Source organism: Dermacentor andersoni, chromosome 5, assembly GCF_023375885.2.
Source record: "Dermacentor andersoni chromosome 5, qqDerAnde1_hic_scaffold, whole genome shotgun sequence".
Taxonomy (NCBI): domain Eukaryota; kingdom Metazoa; phylum Arthropoda; class Arachnida; order Ixodida; family Ixodidae; genus Dermacentor; species Dermacentor andersoni.
Genome location: NC_092818.1, coordinates 74775367 through 74790312, shown reverse-complemented (window position 1 = coordinate 74790312; position 14946 = coordinate 74775367). Strand labels below are relative to the sequence as shown.

General features: G+C 49.6%; 1 protein-coding gene across 2 annotated transcripts in view; it reads right to left on the bottom strand.

Annotated features, from left to right (window-relative positions):
* Positions 1 to 13450, bottom strand: part of LOC126530784 (uncharacterized) — a 69337-nt gene extending 55887 nt beyond the window's left edge. Inside the window, exon 1 of one of the 2 annotated variants that reach the window (XM_055070809.1) lies at positions 12157 to 13450. The gene's annotated coding sequence lies outside the window, so the exon portion shown is untranslated. Of the gene's footprint in view, positions 1 to 3694; positions 4612 to 12156 lie in introns of those variants that run through there. The other variant, XM_050178070.2, reaches the window with a different exon arrangement.
* Positions 13451 to 14946: the final 1496 nt, after the last annotated feature.

Genomic DNA, 14946 nt, shown 5'->3' with positions numbered 1-14946 from the left:
CCGATACGCCACAGTCACAACGCCAACAAGTTGGTTCCGAGAGATATATACACAGGGTAAGTATATAACCACGTAATATCGACATGCGCTATAAGTTGATCGCTGCCGTATAGAGAGGAGTGTGCGCGTGTGCGTGCGTGTGTGTTACACTGACATCACTTGTGACTGTTATGCAGTGAAAGTCCTGCGTCGTGGCGCGACTGAAGACCCTAACGATACGTTTCTGATGGTACAAGCAGGTTTAAGAAGGCTCAGATTTACAACGTGAATCTACACCGCTCGGCGAGCCATTGCCTATCGTGGGAAAAGTCGATGCGCAGCCTCGTGAAAAGCGCCACATTTTGAAAAAACAATGAGAACTGCGCGAAAGCAGCAACGCAGGGAAGTCCCTCTTAAATAAGAACTCATACCGCCAATACCTTGTACTCCGTAATTGACATTATGAATGAACATTATTACACGCTGCCTTGAGGTCAGGATACGCCACGACTGCTTGCAAGCATTCGAGTAAAAGCCATTCTTTATTCTGAAGCGCGTGCCCAAAGTAACGCCGCACGGGCAATCAAAATTAACCACTAAGCATACATAGATGTTAACACCGATCAAATGCAGCTGCGAAAACGACGCGTTTATTGCCTATCAAATGACTGCCTCTTTGTGTATATGGCCCACAAGGAATGCCTTAATGGTCGTCATAAACATCCCTTTCACAGGCTACGACTCGTTTGATGCGGTGATAACTACCCAGCCAGCCATTCGGGTCGCTGCTGTTTCAAATGAGTGGGGCATTATACAGGCATGTCGGCCGTCACTGTAACGTTGCTCAATACGCTGTCCTCAAAGAATGCTCGTCCCGGCGAAAGACTGGTGTATATAAGCTGCACGCAAAGAGAATTCTAACGTTCGGCGAACGCAAGCAAGGAAGCGAAGCAATAACGCAGACTGAACCTGTTGGCGTTGAGTAGTTGCTCCACAACATCTATTCGAGGAATCCGAATGCTTATACGACAGAAACACTGTCGCTGACATTGCGGGCAGCCTACGCGAGATTTAAGCGAATAGCTCGTTATTGGATTAACGCAAGCGGACGAGCGAGAGCGAGCAAATTCCGTGGCTTTATTTTTCGGTCTCAGCAATGGTGGTAGGCTTAAACAGACGTCAACTTACACGCAAGTGTGCGCTGTAGGTTCTATGTGTCGCAGCAGTAAAGTTCTAAAACCATCGCGGAACTTCGATAACCTTGCATGCTTATTGAATATAGATTAAGGACCTTGAATGGCTAAAGGGGAGATAGAAGCGATAAGCGTAAAATACCGAACTGATTCAGAAGGCTTGTGAGCCTCTAATAACTGTTTCGCACTGGCTGACGTACGGCTTCGCTGCCATTCATTAGTGCCTTAATAGGCGTTCACGCATTGCTGTTCGAACGGCGCTGTAAAGTCGGCCCCCAATGTCGTTCTTGTTTTTTTCGCACGCGCTCGCTACAATCACCGCGAAAGAATTATGGAGATATGCATACGTACATCATGTGTTTTAGCAGTGCGGTGACCTTGTATGCGCGCAATCAGCACGCACCGAATGTATTCCAACACACCACCGGGATTACTCCAGCGAAGCGATGTATGCACGGTGGTGTACTAATAAACGAGAGCAACGGTTATAAGTAACCAACTCCCATCGTGTAGGTATAGAGAAATGAATGATCACCGGAAACTGCGCTCCCCCTCCGAGCCCCGAAGCCGCGCCTGTGAGCAGCGTATACACGGGGATTTGAACTTGGCGAGGAAATTAATTTAACATCAGCACAACACAGGGAAACCAGATGTGTGTATCTTCTGCTCTGTTTTTTGCGCGACGATGCCAATAAACTCCGCGCGGCTTTTTCGACGTTCGGTTCACGTTTCCTTTTTTTTACATGTGGGCTAACGGGCGCTCTTTTTTCTCGTAAACAGGGCCATTAAACCAGCTACCCTGCTCAAACATGACGCGGAGGTCATTCAAGCTGGCATCGGGGTCGAGGCAGTTTGTCCCGATCTCCGGTGTAGCTCAACACCCGTACTGGCAAACGAACGGCGCAATTCTTATATATATATATATATATATATATATATATATATATATATATATATATATATATATATATATATATATATGTATGTATGTATGTATGTATGTATACAGGATACAAGTGCAGCGCGACTTGAAAAGCACCGCATTCTGTCAGGCGACTGTGCTTATACCATTCACTGACTGACTCGTACGCGCTATATACGATGAACACATTAATCTCGGATCAATCATACGCTGTCGTGGGGAGGACTAAATTTGACAAAGGTAGCCAAAATTCGAGTTCCTACACATACTGTGTAATGTACAGTTTGTTAGTTTTTTTTTTTTTTTTAGCCAGGAAAGGGTGTAGGGTAATGTAGCGAGATACCCACACGTTCAACGCGATTCAGTAGCCGAAGCTAACGTTCGTCATAATGGCATATTATGCCCACTTGCACTCACGAGCCGTTGTAGCAGAATAACTTCGCACACTTTGATTGCAGATGACGTTGCTTCAAAAGTGTTATCTCTCTTAAGAACATGAAGTAGTTTGTTTAAAGAATCACATCCCTAAGGAAAGGTGTCAGTTTGTTGGGGCTCGGCAAAATTCAAGTTCCGAGTTATTACAAGCAGACCACATTTTCTTGCATTCATAGTGTTATATAGTGCCACTGAAGACCAAATGTAGCAGCTGTAAAGCTATAACCCACTGATGTCGCTCCAAGGTCCCAGCAAACAGTGAAATGTGCTGCAACGTCAAGCCGTACAGCAAACGGCCTACAGAATCGAAAAAAAAAGAAAAATGCGCGAACCGTCAAATTTCTAACGGCGCATGACTCATCAGCTGACAGTGACGTGGAGCAATTCACAACGCGTCTCCAAACATCGCTCGACCCCGGCCGTCTTGACCACTGTGGGGTCTAGATCCGTCCAATACTCTACTCTCGCGGGAACTAATGCTCTCAGCTTAGATGTCAGGAACAATGAAATAAATGAATGAAACAAACAAAGAATGATGTACAAGACCAACTCTGAAATGACGCGCCAATTAGAGGTGTCTATAGAGCATACCCGATCGCCGCCATAGCCGATATCACGGGGAGAAAAAGAAAGAAAGAAAAACGCAAAAAAGGAACTGACAAGACAGATCGGCGCTGCAGCAAGCATCAGCACGCATCACGCCGCTGACACCGTGCCTTTCTATAGAACCGCGCGGGCCGAACCGGTGTGCTCCCTCGTGGCGAGAGCAGCAGCAGCAGCAAATAAAGCAGGAAGCATCCGTTTTATGGGAGCGTATAAATTACAGCAGCCAAGCCGTATAATGACGCCGACAGCGTGTATTTATCCGGCCATCTTTAAAACCGCGCCGACGGTTCCCGAAGGGCCGGGCGCAGAGCACCGACCGCTTCACGAGGAGAGAGCGCGCGCGCCGTCGCCGTGTGTCGTAAAGGCCCCTAAAACGCGCGGCTACCGCTCTCGTAAATATCGGTCGCGGCCGCCGGACAGGACCGGCCGCGGGGAGAGCCCGCCGTCCGAGCCCGGCTCGGACTTCGCGTATAGGCCACGTTCGGACGCGCGGTCTCGCCTAACCCGCGGCGCATGCGGTTCTCGCGAAAGCGGACAGACAGTGAATAATGGTACTCACGAGTGTGCGCGACGACGCTGCAGAGCTGGGACGGGTAGTGTCGTTGAGGCTTTCTTGAAGTTTCTCGCGGCTGTGTCCAAACAAGTAGCGCAGAAGAAGACGAAGGAGGCTTCAGTCGATCTGGTTCTCAGGTATATTTTTTTCGCTACGGCTCCAAGAGGAAGAGGAACTCGACAGCGTCCGACGGGATGTCCACTCAAACGTTGCGGTCGTTCCCGTCCAGAAGAACTCCGAGTGCCGAAGAGGTGTGCGCGTAACAACTTGGCAGAGATATACACGGTCTTCCCACCACCACGGGAGACGAAGAAGAAGGTCGCCGTTGCAGCAAAAAACAAGGTTCGCTCTCTCGCTCACTTGCTGTTTCTCTCGGGAAAACAACACGCACACGCGCGGCACGCCGTGTCCTCGCGCTGTGCGCGCATCAGCCCATGGCTGGCAGGGGCGCGCACGACGATGCTGACGCTGCCCGGGTACACACCGACGACGCGGTCCGAGGGCGTCGCGACGGGTACGCGCTGCTGCTGCTACGGGCGGTGCGACGTCGTTGCAGCTTCATGGCTCCGCTCACGCGCACACACGAGTGAGCCAGCGCGGTGGCTCCCGCGCACGCACGTGCACTTCGGGGCGGCTGACGGACTGCTGAGGCCAGCACGGCGCACGACTACGATCGCGGCGACGGCGGCGGCAGGACGACGTGGCGGCGAACCGCGGCATCCCGGCGCGCTCCCCAATGATCACTGTTTGAGCGCGACTCCCTCTTTTCTGCTGCCGGGCTCCGCTTTCGTTTTCTAGGCGGCAGTCAGCCAGCCCCTCACCGCCTGCCTGCCTGCGCCTGCCCCGACGACGCTGCCGCCACCACCACCGCTGTGCCGCCTCGGGCGTGCCCTCTCTCTCTCGCTCAGGCTTCAGCTATTACTCTCCTCCTTCTCGTGAATGCCCCCCCCCCCCCTCCGCAACCTCTACACTCGGCGCACACACAGCGCTGTTCGATCGGACGCGTCTTTCTTTTTCTCTCTCGCTCGCCCAACACAGAAGTGGTCTCCTCCTCTTCCTCGTCTTTGCCCTTCTCTCCCATATCGCCAGCGCAGCCCGCGCAGGAGAACCGAGTCGCAGAGTGTGGCCAGCACAAAGCCCGTACCGCCATCTGGAGACGGAGCGACAAGCTGCTCGCGCGCGGTAGACCATCGCGTCCGGAAGTTTGGTTGGGTTTGTAAGCGATAACCGTCACTGCCATGGTGCGTGGCACAGGAACTTGACCGCACGTTGGCTCGATGCGACACGTTTTACAGGTCGTCGTCTGCTCGGCTTCTCGGTCGTCGAGGAAGAGGAAGATGAAACCGCTGAATTCCCCTTTCTGTCTCAGTCGTAGAAAACGCGCGCGAGCGAGAGAGTCTCGTCATAAAAAAACAAGAACCGGGAGGTCGTCGAAAGCGCTGCTTGCTGCATGTCAGAAGTTACCACGCACGTAAATGGCCCGCGCCATTCGCTATTTACTACTGGCGCGCAAACGACCCCCGAAGTAGTATTTGTACACGCTCCGTGCTCGAGCGCGTCTTCCCTCTCCCTCTTCATTCTGCTCTCTCCCCCCCTCTCTCTCTCTACCAGCCCTGTAAAATATGGCCTGTAAGGTGTTGCGTTTATAAAGTAATGGCTGCGAACGATAAAAACACGCTTCATTCAAAGCTCTCACGAGGTTGGATTTGAGAGTGCGGCGTTCAATAAACGGCTCTTGAATGCGGGCCAACAACGCTCGTTATTAACCGCAACCGCTAGACACGCCGGTGAGGAGGCGCGACACGCGCTGCGCGCGCCTTTCATGCCACAGAGGTACGCGGCCTTTGAAACGCTTAACTTGTTGATTAGCTATGAACAAATCGTTCCGTGTAAAGCTCAGCAGGGCGATTAGTGTTTGATATTACAGGGCGTGTTTACATTGCTAGGTGGGAGGGGGATTGTAAGCGGCAGTCACTTTGAATTATTTGTGCCGTTAACATGTGGCGTAGGGCTAGCAACGTTTATGTCTAACACTCATAACAACGATTGTGAACAATTGCTTCACGTAAACTACAAAAAAGCCCGAGTGGTCATCGTATTCGCCCGCACGTTCTTTCGCGTGGAAGCCGTGGTTTCTTCAACACGAGCCAGCTATGGGGGGACAATGTGTTCATTCGTGTACATGCCCTTCTTCTGCGGTCACTAAACAAGATCCCCGCCCTTTGTAAGACAATAACAAGAAAATCATTACGAGTTAAGGGGGTGGCTTCAGAAAAACAAGGGGGCTTGTACACACCCCTCCCCCCTAGGGGCTTTGTTGGGGCAATCAATGCTTCAGAACACTTCCGTATTTCCTCTCAAGCCAAGAGAAAGCCAGCCACTTAACTTCCAAGAATTAACGCCGTCTGCAGGATCTACACACTGCCTACTCAGTGTTGCTCGAGCTTCTGCGGTAACGTTGCATTTCGTTGCACTGCACTGAAGTCATTTTTTGTATTCGTATTATCAATCACGTGATCTACGTTCGAGTTACTTCTTTAGGCTTCTTTATCTCTCCTCTTTCTTTTCTTTTGTCTTTCACATATGCCCACCTTGCAAAACATGCGTGCATTGCGGCGAATGCAGGCGACTCACACACTTGAATCTGGAGAAAAAAAAAAAAAAAAAACTAGCTGCGTTGTGCAACGCGCTCAACCAGCAAGTCCATAATCGCCGTCCACGTGGCATTGCCCTATGCGCGCACATTTCAAAAGGACAGAAAAACGAGAAGACTTCAAGCAAGAAAGGAAGCCCTCGAGCAGAACGCCGTGCCTCACTTAACCTGTCACACAGCGCAGCGCCAGGCATTGAAATGCTTCTCGCGCGCGCGCACACGGCCACAAGGACATGGCGAAGCCAACGGCGAACCAAGGCCTCGACTTGGCAACGCTCCTCATGGCGGAAATGGTGCGGTGATGACAGCTGGGGGGGAAAATACGCGCTGCTAAAGGAGCCGTTAACGAGGCGCCACTATCATAATCCAGAAGCCGCGTAAGTGTTGCGTTACATAAAGCAAGCCGGTCGCGTATGAAGTGCTGCCGCGCTAAGTGTGAACACCTCGGTGTGTTCGCGTTCCGCGGCGTCTCGCGCACATGCTGCGGATTCTGGCGCGTTCGTTGTACACCGCGCGGCGGGTTTCTTCCCACGTCGCGACGTGAGTCCAATGGAAAATGTGTTACCTTGACGAGCGCGCTGGCCCTATGGGCGGTATGTACTAAGCCAAAAGAAAGGTGTAGTTCGGGTGCGAGGCGCGCAGAACCTTCCACATGGTGTGAACGCGAGGCGTCACGCGCGAACTCGCTAGTCTGGCACTGGGGTCAAACGCGGCTGACAATAAGCGCGTGGCACAGCCGTATATATATATATATATATATATATATATATATATATATATATATATATATATATATATATATATATATATATATATATATATATATATATATATATATATATATATATATATATATATATATATATATATATATATATATATGCGAAGGTTCATCTTTATTTTTATTTCATAATGGTGGTCCGGAGAGTTGTGGAATGGCGATTTCCTAAAACCTCGTTCACGAAAAAAAGTGCACTACTCCCACAAAATGCACTGCTTATAGATCTATAGATGCTCGGTGGTGCCAGCAGCCACGAATAGGAAGAGCTCACGATGTGAACTGCCGGCTTAGTTCGACGCGTTCGTATACTATCATCAAAATACGAACGCGTCGAAGGGTCTCAACTCACTGTTTTGACTCTCTCTCTCTCTCTCTCATTAAATAGTGTGACAGATAGAGCTGCGGCTCGGCACATAGGGCTTTGAACAAGCAGGGAACCTGTTCAACAATGTGTTCACTTCGGTTTGGCGGAGCAGAGTTAAAACAACGAAAACTGAGGTCAAAAAGCCTCAATTTCCATCGATGGCGTACGCAATAGTCTTAGATGAGTGTTCTGTTACAGCGGCTTGTGTCATTAAAATACAGTGCAAAACGGCAGGCCGAGAAGTACGGGAGGATGAGGGAAAAAAGAAGAAAAAAAAAGAAAAGACCGTACTCGCAACTGGCCCAGCAGAGCACCGCGCGTCTAGTCTACCTGTTTCTTTTTTGTTTTCCTTTTTTATTAGTTACCGCTATTATTTTAATGCAAGAGAATCCTGTCTATAAATGCATTATACTATGCTGACAAAGATGCAAACTTCTTTATGTACAACAACTACGCGGCGTGTTCAAAACTTGCCACCAGGTTTGCAAGTTTAATAAAAAGTAATGATGCAATAAAGAGGACGAAACAGCACAGGAACGCAGTTCTAGCTGAATGTAGGTCCAGCTGAGGATTGAATGAAAAATTACATCCTGCTTCAGGCAAGTGTCACTTTTTCTTGATGTGATTTGCAGTGAAAAAAAAACATATATATAGTAATAATATATGCAAAGAGCCGAAAGAATACAGTTGGGGCCTTCCTGTCAGACATTAACGTCCGACTTTTGTGCATCGAAACAAAAAAATCTTACGGACACAAATCACTCTTTCATCGCGCAACCTCCGCGCATTGTGTTCTGCAAGACCAAGAGCTAATGCTACGCCCGTCTCGCTGCAGCACTCCTCACAAGGCCGGAGGGACGCGCTTCTTCGTCGAGACGAGACTACCCGCGGCGCTCGAGGAGGCGGCGCTGTCGCCATCTGGTGGACGGTGGAGAAACTACAAACGCGATGGGTGACGCCTCTCCGTCCTTCTCTTCGCTGTCAAAAGGTTTTTCCGGTGTATTACTGCTCGCCTCCGCTTGTGCCGTTTGGCGTATTCGTTATCTTAATCCGCCGTCGCAATGAATGATATCAGGACAGAGTGCAAACGCGTGTCTCCTGTTCGCGCGTGTCATATTGTGTGACAGCCTCCGTCTGTAGGCTGTATCGCATTGCAGAGGAAATATACGGTATCGGTGATTTACAGTAGTCGCTGTTGCGGCTTGTTTGTATGTCAATACATCCATTAAATAAAAAAGGGATTATCAAGCTGTCATGGCAACGACGCCTCGGCAACGATAAAATAAATACCAGATATTGAAGAAGCGATGGCATTGCGTAGGCTCATGGAACCCGCTGCCCCTATCAACCCGATCTACCATCATTGATCTGAATGCAATCATTGACGTCTTCTTTGGGCCATCTAATGCTGTTAAGGGTGGCGCCTAAATGAGCACAGGTAAACAAAATGGTATCAGTAAGGCACGCCTTTGCAGCATGAAGACTGATACTCTTGCCATGATAGGACGTTTGGTAATTAAGTCAGAAAAGACGCAAAAAAATAATAATAAAGAAGAAGAAACAAAAAGACCAGGTGACTATATTCTATCTGGTCCCCTCGTACCAGTCAGTCGTTCACCGGTAAATAATGGCTATAATGCACTCAAAAGAAAGCGATGACTCAACCTAGCAAGAGAATTCTGTGTGCTCCAGAATGAACCGATATACAAGAAAATATCCCGAAATAAGTAACGTCACACTGACGTACCAGTGCCGAGTCCTCGGCGTGAAATAATAATAAAATATTTAAAAAAAAAAACAAGTTTCGCCCTAATTTTTTTCTTACTGATAATCAACCGTTTCCGGCCAAATAAATTAAGATAGGGTTGAAGAAAAAAATATACTTCATTAGCCTAAACTGCTTTAATAATGGTATTTAGAGCCCTCTTTCATGGGATTCCATAGAACGGCTATATGTATGCAAATATTCGGGACGTTGTACTTTCCCTCATGTTGTACTCATGTGTATAACTTCTTGGTGCTGATATCTACCTCGATATCGTCTCCCCACCGTCTAGTGTGCGCGGCCGGGGAATCTCATTTGCTTTTGCCGCCACAATATTAAGACGTGATTGTTCTCAAGTCGACGCAGTCACGCACTGAAAAAAAAAAAAAGAATGGAAGCAGACACAAATAGTTTTACAACAAGTTTACATGGCCTGTAGAACAAACAGAGAAAGAAGTTACTGATGGACTGTTAAAGCGGCTGCACGACTGCCGGCCTGTTTATTGTCGATGTATCGGCGCATCACGCGAGACCGCCTTAATCTACGTTTCCTCGCGGAACTCTTTCTTTTCTTTTTGTTTCTTTCTTGCTTTAGTTCAGCGCCTTATTTAAGTTTGCGCTCAATGCGGCCACAGACAAATTTCCTGAAGACAATACTTAGGGCGAGTTTTATGACTACTCCAATAAAAAGGTCGTGCCACACTTTACTATAACGTTAAAAGAGACATGCACCATTAACGAATGCGTTTAGCACAAAACACCGATTACTAAAAATTGCAATAACACAAGCAAAGCGAAGGAAAAAGCACTCACTCATTCGAAAGTGCACATTTTTAACTTTTTTTTTTTCCAAGCGAAAGGTACGTTAAAATTTTAAGATAAGCTTAACGTAGCGAAGGCTAAACAATTTTATTATCAGATGTATTCAAAACGGCGCACCTATGCAGTTTCGAACGATAGGCTTTCTCGTTCACCGAACACAGGCATGTGCGCCAACACGTAAAAAAGTTCAGTGTATAATTGTGCACGTGATATGATCGCAATCTCTACATAGGCAGTTATATTAATGTAAGAACACGCAGTAAATTACATATTCGGTTACTACATCACCTAACTGCTTTGAGAGGCGTCATTCACCACCACTTGTTTGTTCGCTTTCATAGTTTTAGGCCAATATAATGGGCTACATACTCGCCTTGATTAAGTGCGAAAAACATTACAGTGCCTATCCAGAAAGTGTTACAGCGGTAGAAACTTCCAGCGTCAAAACGCAACCCTATTACAGCACCCTATGTCTGAAAATACGCGCATACACCATGAAATGTCACTATCATGGATATCAGTGTAAAAACAGAGACAGAGGCAGCAATAAGAAGCCATGGGTCGACCTGCGGTCCGTTGGGCTGGCGCCTATTCGCACGAACCAGTCTTGCGTATTAAATATTTTGTCAGTACGGACCCTAAATTGTACGCTGGACGGTCAGCCTCTCGCTAGCAATTATGTATCAGGTATGTCAGTGTCATTGATACACATACATCAGCGGGTGAACGCTTTGTATACCGGCACCGGCATCACACGGGACACTTTCGATCGCGCTCGAGTCCCAACGGGGTAGAATTGTTTCGATCGAAATTGACTCCTTCGCACAAGCTCGCGGAAAGAAAGCAATGGAGCTCTCCGATTTTAAATAGCCTTCAGTTTGAACACTTTCTAAAAGCTTGCGTATGACAGGGGTATTATTGACAAACACGTCCGTAAGTGCGCGAAAGAGATTCGTACGAACGCGCGGCGCCAGCCGTCTTCAACGACTTCGTGACACACTAAGGTGATGGACACACACAGTTCACTTCGGAATAGTTTTCAAATGCGACAAGCTTTCACTTCCGTTTATCATGGCAAAATCTGGATACACTCGCAGAACAAGCAAAAGTAGCACAAACTCTTCACTGCGGGGTCTCTCGTAGCCCGGGCCGCAGTTTTGGCACGTTAAAAAACAACCAATCAATCAACCGATAATTTCGTGCTTTCGCTAAGACTAGCACATATCAGAGCATGATGTGATAGAGCGTATACACGTCGTGTCGTTGAGCTACATTCACATGCCCCTACACTGCAGACGCCTCACAAGAACAACACTCTCGCGCTGCGTCTATGTGCTCGTCCACGTTAGACTTTTTCTCCTACTTCACCTCACCGACATTAGCCAGCCAGTCTGTGTAAATATCCTTCGGCCGAAAGCTCATCGTTGCGCACGGCACTAATCCTCCAGCGATCCTACTCAATATTGCTCAAACCGCGTCTGCTCCGCCACGCAGCACGCGAGCGGAAGGAGCAGCCTAACGCTCGCAAACCTCCGTCGCTCCGCGAGCTCTGAGTTCTACGCACTGCTTTCCTTAAAGTAAGGCCAGGCAGGATAGATAGCGTTACGCTGCGTCATTCGCGCACATTGCGCGGGCATAGTACTTGCAGTTGTTGCGTGATACAAATGATCTCACTAACGTGGAAATGATAGAATGGAATACCTCCCATGCGAGCTCATTACGGAAAGCGAGAGCTCCGCATGCTACGAAAGACGTTGTGGCATAACTCGAGCATACCATTCGCCTACGAAGGGGTCTTATACGACATCTTGCTGGTTTCTTTTTTTTTTTTTTTTTTGGCCTTAGGCAATTGTTCTGTCGAGAACCGCGGCTTTCGCCAACAAAAGCCTGCGTCGCTCGCAATCGATGCGCATGCCTTCTCGTCGTTTACTTTCAGGGTTGCCTAAAACGTATACGAGATATAACAAGATAAACGCCTGAAAAAAAAAAAGAGAGCATGCCATTCGAAAGTAAGAAAACGCGCTCCGTAATTAAAACCTATCGAGCAAAAACAAACTCGCCAGTTGCTCTCTCCTCGGCTCACCTGAGTTATTGATAACAGCAGTCGAACCTTGCTGGAAGCGCAGGATCACTTTCCGGACGCGGCGTTGACAGTTCCCACCGTTGACTCCTTGCAGGTTCCAGTATGCCAGCCACCTGGTCCCGGCGAAGTTCGAGAACACTCGGACTGTCCTGTTGTCCAGCCACCTTGTCCAGCAGTATACCAGCCACCTTGTCGACACTGCAAATGGTTCTGCAGGTCATAGGGTCGTCGAAGCGAGGCCTGCAACGGGTCGTTGCGTTGGGCGGTACTTCCGCGGAAGAGGAAGCGTCTTCGACGCACCTGAGAAGAGACAAAGGAGCACGACAGGTATTGGTTGGGAGGACTTCGCGACACCCAAGAGAACAGGGGTGGGTGGGGATATGTCGGCAACCACGGTGCTTGTGTGTGCGTTGTCCATCCCTCTTGGGTGCAGCATAGGCCAGCAACATATGGTTAACTGACGCAGACAAGACCTAGCAGTAAACAAATAGGGAAAAAAAAGGTGAGCGAAAGAAAGACGTCTTCCGACGAACCGTGGCACCCCCAAGCCAACTTGTTAGTCGAGAAAGAAAAAAAAAAAAAAAAACAGCGCCATACGGCAAGCGAGGAAATTGCGTTGCTTGCCTGCATTCACGCATATACATGTTCGCCGTGGCAACTAGACTCCTCCCCGACCCTTTCAAGTATTCAGCGAAAAATAAAATAAAAAGAAGATGCGCGTATAGTCTAACAAGCAGCGTGCGTTTATTGTATATACATAGCGAACGCCGCGGCTGCGTCCTTGCACAAAAAACTGAAACTCGGCCCGGTCCCAATCATGCGCCGGAGTCGGGAAGCTGTAAAAGAAAGCAGCCCTAAAGTTCAACGGCACCAGAAATCTCCTCTAATGGCCACCGCGCCGCCGTCAGAACCAGGCTTCGCTCGAGCGGCGGAGCGGGTGGGTCTTCGTGCTCGCCGCAGGGTGGACCTGCGCAAAGTCTCGCCGGGACACGGCGCCGCTTTGCTTATTTTTTAAAATTTTTTGTGTGTGTCTGCGCATTTCGCGGGGCGCCCGAGCAGAAACAAAGAACGCAAGGAAAAAGGGGAGCATGCCTCTCGCCGCCGTGAAGGACGGCCCGTTCCGCCAAGGGCGTTCTTTCCCGCCGCCGCCGCTGATGCTGCGCTTCATGCAGCGCGGGGTCCTGAGTCAGGCACGGCCCGCCTGAGGCCACCGAGCGAGACGAAGGCGTATGTACAGCGGCGTGCACGGCCAGGTTCGAAGCCGAATCGTGCGGTCCCTTTCATCTCCTTCGACGTCCTGTGCTGTAGCCATGTATACTGCAGAATTGAACAGAAAGAAAGAAGGAACAAGGGGAAAGGTGCTACGGCTAAAATTCCAGGGTGGTTCTGTATAGGTGTATATATAACGGCGACCGGGGGACGATGCATGATTTCGTGACGAGGACCAGACCCCCCATGGTGAGGCGAGAAGTAACAAGCAGAAAACAGCGAGGGGATCAAAGCGAAATTAGCTAGACGTTATCGCAAACAGCTATAGCGTTCTGGCGCATATGCTGTGCATAGCGTCACCCCCAAGAGTCGGCGCGCCTACATATAGCGTCTCAAGATGACTATGCCTTTGTAATGGCTGAAGTCTTTGCCATGGCAACCACGTGGAACAGATCCGGAATAATAGCGCGCGTCGTCGCACAGTTTGAAATAGAAGCGCTGAGCTGGGATATATGCAGCCGGGCTATACAAGTCAGAAATGCGCTAGAGGTATGGCCGCCATTAGACTAAAAATTGAGTTGAAATTGTGTCCACTCCTGAAGTTGGGGAGACATTTTGCGAGCTTGAAGGTGTCACCTAACTTCGCTCACTAACTACGGTGTCAGCTGGCAGCGCTTCAACGCGCTGTGCGCTCGGCAGTTGTAAGACACGACATGCAAGCAAGCATCCCACACATCCAATAAGTTTGACGTACTCGATTTGATTCGAGTCAACGTGTCTTCGTCCTCGAAAGTGTATGCTTATTCGCTCTCAAACACAACCGCCTTTCCGGGGTCAGCGCGCACACGAACAAGAATCGTTCAAACGTTCGTCAGGATCTGACGCATCTCTGGCTCGAACCGGGCTGACGAGAGAAATCGTGTTCGTTTCCAAGGCCCGAAACAGCGCGCCTCCACTTCGACCGTTTGCCCTCGAGGCTCTCGCACTACCGAACATATTTTTACGACGCCATTAAACCCATCGATAAAGTTACGCGCCGCCACGCTGTGCTGAACGAGCGTCTCCAGGAAAGCGCAGATGAAAAGCGGGCGGCGGCGGTGAATGACAGAAGCAAGCGGCCGCCGCTAATGCGACAGCAGCGCCCCGAGGCCATGCAGCCAGCGAATCTTCTAAAGCGCTGCTGGCGGCCAGCCCGCCGGAGAAGAAGAGGAAAGGACACGGAAAGCGGGAATAATAAGCCAGATTATTCAGAGTCGGAGAGCTCCGTGCCACTGGACTGGTTTGCCGGGCCGGACTCGTATTGGTCGGCGCGGACGTTGCTTCCTGTCGGACGCGAGGAGTCGCGGCGAGCGGTCCGGGAATGCCCCAATGATCGAACCAACGGTAGCCGGCAAAAGAGCGTCTCGCCGAGGCCATTGGACGACGAAAGAGTGGAGAGGGCACGGATGCGAGCGGAACGCGGAAAGAGTGGTTACTCGAAGTGGCGCGCACGGCGCGGTACGCATGCTCCGGCCGAGCGCGATTCGGCGTCGTCGAGTGGAGGTTGCCGGCTGATTTGATATGCGGCGAATTCTAAATCTC